Genomic DNA, 7,357 nt, shown 5'->3' with positions numbered 1-7,357 from the left:
ACAAGAAAAAACGAAGAAGCAAGACTTGGAGAAAATGTTACACGCAGCCTTGTTTTCTCAGATTTGGAAGCAGGGTGTTATGGACATTTCTCAGTGGATTGGCATGATTTGTAACTGCGGACAGATTTGACCCTCCAGACCTCTTTCTAAGAATGAACATGTGGATTTGCACAGTAGCTGCCTCCAGCCTCCTGCCTAGTGCTCTCATGTTCTCCCGAGGAAATTACTGTGGCTTGTATTGACTCTCTGTCAGAGGAAGCAGGGTGATTTGGACTTCTGAAGGATACGAGGTAACCTGACCCCTTGTCAGAAGCAGGCATTACACAGGAGAGCGGTCACAAGGGTGAAAGAAATCGCGTGACTTCAAGGTGCTGCACGCCACACACACACAATGACAGAACAGGTTGTGTGCTTCGGTGTCATGATCTGCTTCTCGTATATCTGTGACACACTGTTGAGATGATCTATGGACATTCCTTCAATGTCACCACTATACCCTTGCCTCATTAATGCTGGGGAGGAATTTAGTGGGTATTGTGCTACATAAAACCAACATGAATCAGTGTCTGTCACTTCTACAGGCTCCTGAGGTTGGCCTGGATCCAATAAAGCTGTCATGGTTATCGGCAAAGCACTGACTGGACTTGCACTACCGGTGAACCAGCCATCTCTGGTCAATAATCCTCGTTTTTTTTTGGCAAGGGTGCCCCCCACTACCTACACCCCCACGAAAGCTTTGCACTGCTGCTCGCCAAAATGCTGCAAAGGGGTTTCACTCCTGAGCACAGATTTGATTGAGACTACTTTCTCTTTAGCCCCGGTTCATTTCAATATGAATCTCCACAGTAACCGACCGTAAAACAGAGGGAGAGCCATCAACCACCACCCGCCCCTCTCGTCCCAGCATCTCTGCCCCATGCTCAAGGCCCGGCTTCCTAAAACAAGGCCTGCTTAATAAAGGCAATATCTTATTCTTTCCCCCCTGAATGACACAGAGAGGACTGGGGCCCTTTGCAGGGCTGCCAAGGACAGTGGACAAAGACCTGAAGCACGGAGAGGGAGAGCACAGGGACAAAGCTTTCCTCATCTCTCAGATCGTCACTCTATCACTTGCTCTGAGTCCTCAGAAATGACTTATTTTTAGCAATGACTCCGTTTCTGATTAAACTGGAACCTACTACTCATAGAGTCAAAACAAATTTTATATTGATTAAATTGCCCCTTCCCTCTTCAACCTCCATAACAATATTGTAGAAACCCCTAGGGCAGTAAATTGATCCAGCATGGTGAAGTTGGAGTGCTTCAACCACAGGCATCCCACTCATTAATAATTATGTGCAGAAATTATTAGGATGTCTTGACAAACATTAATGAAGAACCCCAGGACCCCTTATTTCAATAATTAATGGCATAAAGCAATGATTGCTGTGAATACCTTAATGCTATTACACTTGCAAATGAGATTTTCTTGCATTGAATGGGAAGGAGAAGAACAACTTTGGCGAAATGTATTTTGAAAGTAAATTATGGTGGATTGTCTAAAATGGTTATTGCATAATTCATAAAATTACGAAAGGGCCCACTGGGAAAACAAAGATTATGTACGCAAGAGAGGGTGTTGTGCATACTAAACTGAACTATGTTTATGAAACTAGATCATACCATTGTTATACCATTAAACACCACCAATATATAGTATAATACTCTGTGGATTTATCATACAATTTCAGCAACATAATCAATGAAACATCACACTGGGCACAGAGTGGTTGAATCAACCAGTCTTTCCAACATTTCTGTGCTCAGTGGGATTCTACAAATAAATGTATAATTCTTTCGGGCCAAAACTTACCCATAAACAAAGCCTTTTCCATGTCTTCGTCCAAGAGATCTGCAGGAGAAAATAGAAATAAGCATTAATTACAGTATTATGATTTCCCCCACATTCCTCTCTCCCTTCATCTGCCTCTCTACCTCTCTCTGTGCCCTCTCACCTACCCTTTCTCCACCCGTGTGCTCTCCCTGACCCCTGAAGCACCATGCTTAGTGCGCCACCTGCTGGTGACAGGGTTTCTGACCCCACATTTGGTAGGGCAGTGGGATTGAGGGTGCGGAAAAGCACTATACTAAAAGTAACAAATGTGAAAACTACAATATTGAGTGTTATTGTACATTGCTGCATGAGAGAGAGAAATTAGTGTTATTTATATAAAAATATGGGTAAAAGGTCCACAGAGCTCTTTTCTATATAAAAAGAAAATGTATAAAAGTTATTTCTGTTGATTTATTATTGCTAGAGAAATGTATTTAAACCGTTTATATGTATGGAAGTCCGTATTATTGTTGCTATTATAGACAGGCATATAATGGGTTAATTTAAGATTGCACCTCATTTGAACTGGGTGACAGGTAGACTAGTGGTTAGACTGTTGGGACAGTAACCAAAAGTTTGCTGGATTGAATCCCCGAGCTGACAAGGTAAAGATATGTCGTTCTGCCCATGAACAAGGCAGTTAACCCACTGTTCCCCGGTAGGTCGTCATTGTAAATAAGAATTTGTTCTTAACTGACTTGCCTAGTTAAATAAAAGTTGTTTGCAGTAACTTTGTTATTGTAATATCCAGTGGCTTCATGCACCCCAAAAATCTGAGGGGGCACAAAGTGCGCAGTGGGAAGAAGCCATCTCAGGCTATCAATCAAGCTATAGTAGCTAGCTTGTCTATTTTATAGTAGCTGGCATGCCTGATTGCAAAGTTGGTAGACTTTAGAAAAGCAAGCAATAACTAAATGTACTATATAAGACTCACATTCCTTTCAATCTTTTACCCAGATGTTAGCAGAGAAGCATATTTAGTTTCTGTAAAAAAATAACCAAAGGGCAGGAGGATGCAGACAGCTCAAGAGGTATGCAGAAAAATAGCATTTCTTTTTTTTTTTTTTTACATAGAATTAAGAATAATGATTATGGCTCTAGATTGCAGGAAAAAGCTGTTTCAGGTGTTTGAAAAATTCTAAATTCTCCAATTTCAACATGAAATCAACAAACAATTTCAGCTTTTAATTGGATTTAGGTTAAGAGTTGGTTGGGAAAAAAAGACAGAATTCCCTTATGTTGATTACTTTTTCAAATCCAATCAGTTTCCCACATCATCACATAGAATTGTTTGTTGTTGAAATTATGTGGAAACAATGTTGATTCATCCAGTTTTGCCCCGTGGGTTGTTAGCTAGTTATGAGGTTGGAAGACTGGGAATCTATCTGGGCTATTTAAAGCCAGCTTCATCAAAGTGCTAGGTGGCTTGTAGTATTAAAAAAATATAAATAATATATAATAATAATATATATATATATTTTAAACAACAAACCTGAGGTGGCACGTGCCCCTGTGCCCCCTACAGACATAGGACGCCTCTAGTAATATCCCAAACGGATAGTAGCAGTTTCAACATTAAGGATTCCAGCTTTAAGACACAGTTTTCACTATTTCATTGGTTGATTTATCACCTAATTTCATCCTTTATCATTCAACATCAAATGAACTGTGTGACATACCTGGACATTATGTGAGGAAAAATAAATGTTTTTTTGTTTAAATCAAGAAATGATATCTCAAGCCTTTTCTTGGAAACGTTGGAAACACATTGAAACCCTCTTTATGGTGTCAGGAATTGACCTATATCAGAATGCTGGGACATTGTTGGAAGCCACTACAGGATTTTCCAAGAACACGTCACAATGAGTAAGCAGCAGCGAAAATATGGCTGGTGGTCACACCAATTCAGTGGCCTTGTGGTTAGAGTGACTACCCTGAGATTGTAAGTTTGGGAGTTTGATCCCTGGCTGAAGCATACCAAAGACTATAAAAATGGGACCCAATGTGTCTCTGCTTGGCACTCAGATTGGGGGTAAGGCCCTGTGATAGACTAGTGCCTCATGCTACAGGTGATAGGCTGCTGTTATGGGTTGTGCAAGGCTACTTACTTCACCATCACACATTTCATGAGTTATTAAATTGAATTGGTCCTTACCTGCTGAAAAAAACAGCATTGACCAACCTACATTTCAAGCTGGTGCTGGTGACCTGCTGGTGCAGCATGTTCTTGATCAGGGGTATTCAAATCTTACCCTGTGAGGTCCAGAGCTTGCTGGTTTTCTGTTCTACTTAATACTGAATAGCACCCACCTGGTGTGCCAGGTCTAAGGAAGTCCCTGGTTAGAGGGGAACAATGAAAACAAGCAGTGGAACTTGTTTCAAGGTCCAGAGTTGAGTTTGAGGGGTCTAGCTGGCAAAACCACGGCCATCATTATCATACTTCCCAGCATGCTCTATTGCAGTTCGATTTGTTCGTTTTTTTGTTTCAATATCTGTGTTTTTGCATGTACATTGATAGATTATGTAATCTTATGCAACCCAAAGATAAATAACAAACATTTTTCTAAACTAATCCAATCAGTTACTTGGACTTAAATGATTGTTCCAGTTGAGATGGTTTAAGTAGTCTTATTTGTTTATTCGTCTAACTGGCAGTTATTCTGAATGCAGATTGTGTGTGAATAAAAATTAAAATTGTTGGGTATTCCCACTCTGTCTGGATTCCAATAGGAATGAAACATCCCTTTGCAGCAAGTATTCAGTGACTTGCAGACCTGATGTGGCTACTGTATTTATAAAAAATTAGGCCCTCAGAGTAAGGCCTTATGAGAATACATTACATTTATCTTAAATAACTCAAAAGCACTATGGTGCTGGTTTTGCAGTTGACCAGCATAATGTTGGTGCGCTGGTGACCTGGAGGTTTGAGTGACGTATAGTATTATGCGTCTTTCTCTGAGACCTGGTTGCTTGTTGCGTCACATCAACAAAGGAGATTTAAGGGGAGAATTCACGTGGTGGTTAGGAGAACTAACGTCAAAGGTTAGGATGACGTACGTAAAAGATTAGGAGAACTAAAAAGACAAAGGTTAGGAGAATTCTCGTAAAAGGTTAGATGAATTGGGTTAAGGTTATAATAAAGGTTCGGGGAAGGGTTAGCTTAAATGCTCCAGTTGTCCCCGATGCGCATCAAACATGCAACCTTTGGATTGCTAGACGGTCGCGGTATATGCTCGCCCATCCTCCCCGACCAGCCTCCCTCACATCGTTTGTGTCTTAAGTAACCTTCTGTCTTTAGTAACCATACCAAATGTAACACATCATACTTATTGGAGGTGCAACGATTCACGTGAAGTACAAAATGTCTGTCCAGTGAGTCCATTCAAGGGATCAGCATGGTGGATTTGTTGAAAATAGGCCATAGTCTGCTGTAAAACTTTGCAAGACCCTCAAGAAACCCTCAAGAGAGACCTTTTTGCTATGCCAAGTAGACAATCAAATTCAATCAATCATATGTATTTATAAAGCCCTTTGGAAACAGAGCAGCTCTCCAGTTGGGCTGACACCTTTCCTGGTCTGAAGGAATAAGGCAACCTCATGGAGAGTTAGACACAAGATGGAACTTTATTTCCAGAGGACATAATGAGATGGATGTGCTTCTGTACAAAGAGAGATGAATGAATATACTGTACATAATAAACTTAGCATGACAATGAATGGGTAATCAGATATGATAGCACAAGTGCAATAATAATATGGTCTGTATAAATTGATATATCAGTGGCATAAGCAAAGGACCGTATAGCACATTGCACACCTACTATGAACAACTAACAATAGACAGATTGTAACTGTAAACAGTAAACACACAAGTTACAGTAGTAACATCAATTCACTTCTGTCCACGCACTCCATCAGACATGTCCACTTGGAGTGGGGTGGCTGTGACCTGAGCAGGCAAGAGGACTGTCAAGTGTCCGCCCGCTAGCAACCACCTGACCCTAGCAACCTATCAGTGGCCTGATCACAGAGGTTGCTGGGAATTTGGGGACCCAGTTTAGGGACCCCCTAGTTTCTCTGGCACCGTCGGGGGATGGATGGAGTGATCTGCGTGAAGTGATGAGACTCACAGGCAGGGGAATCCGTAACACCTTTTGTATATCAGCAGTTGTCACAAAGTGCTTTTAAAGTAAACCCATATAGTATCATATTGAACATCGAATTGTAGGATCTCTATTAAGTTAAGAGATCCTACAATTCTATGTTCAATATGTTATTCTATGGGATTACCTTAATAGTATTAACTCTGCCTTCCTTAACCCGAAAGAGCAAGCAGAAGCAAACCAGAGGCACATTGGCAAGCACAAATCCCTAGAAGGAAGAGACCTAGAGAGGAACTGGGCTCTCTTCTGGCTGTACCTGCTGCACAGCCTATTCAGTGCCAGTGAGTTTCATACTGTGTATCTTCCTGTCTCTATCTGATACAGTGCCGTCTACTTCTCAGAACCTAGCCAGTAAACATCTCACTGTAAGGGGTCTGTCTGTTCCCTATATCTTTCACAGGAGGGGCTGCATTATTTCCTCTCCTTCTTATTATTTCACCTTTCCCTGACATTCAGGGATTATTGATGATGTCTCCTGTCTCGCTGTGCGGCCGCCCTTTGACCGGTGGACACGTCTTGTTTCTCGGCAGATAAATGAAAACATCAGAAACCCATATTGATTTCATAGCCAGGGACCAAGACTAGACACGCTGTCAGGGGCGCTTTGATTGTTTTCTCTCTTTTTTGAAACCACCTACTCTCCTCAATTGGGAGGCCAGGCGAGAGCACTGGCTGCTGCACAGACAGAGAGAAAGAAAAACCAAATAAGTCATTAAATTATTAATTGGGCCAAGGAGGAGGGGTCAAATGAGTCGATGCCTGGTTTAATAGCACTCTGTGACATTTTAGAAGCAAGGAGGAATTCTGGAGACAGCGCAGGTTATCTTTACTATCAGAAGTTCACATCACACCCTGGAGCTGAATGGAATGCAGGTTTATTGAATTTGTATCGAGACAGAATAAAAAGGCCACAATAAACAGGATAAGGGTTATCATGCTGTCAGTGGGTGGAATGGGGTTCAGGACAAATGCCCACGAGGGGCTGTTAAGTCCCGAGTGTTGTTGTCTGTGAATAAAGTCATGAGAGGCTTTACAGGTCATCTCGGATGAAGGAATGGTTAGGAACATGGCTAGGGAGAGGGACTGCAGTACTGGATTAGGGTTAGAGATTTAGGATGAAGATATTAAATTAATTCATTGAAAAGTTCTCATGAAAAGTATAAATTGGCGATTTTCAATTAATGGACGCAATTTCAACTTGAATTGAGCTCATGGGCTCCTGAGGATCAAAAGCTGTGTTCACACAGCAGATCTGATTGGTCAAAATACCAATTAGTGAAAAAAAGATCAGAATTGGGCTGCCTGTTTATACAGAGCCAAA

This window comes from Salmo salar, chromosome 01 (assembly GCF_965601325.2).
Source record: "Salmo salar chromosome 01, fSalSal1, whole genome shotgun sequence".
In the NCBI taxonomy this organism is placed as follows: Eukaryota; Metazoa; Chordata; class Actinopteri; order Salmoniformes; family Salmonidae; genus Salmo; species Salmo salar.
The sequence above is the reverse complement of the archived record's forward strand: the minus strand, read 5'-3'. Positions refer to the sequence as shown.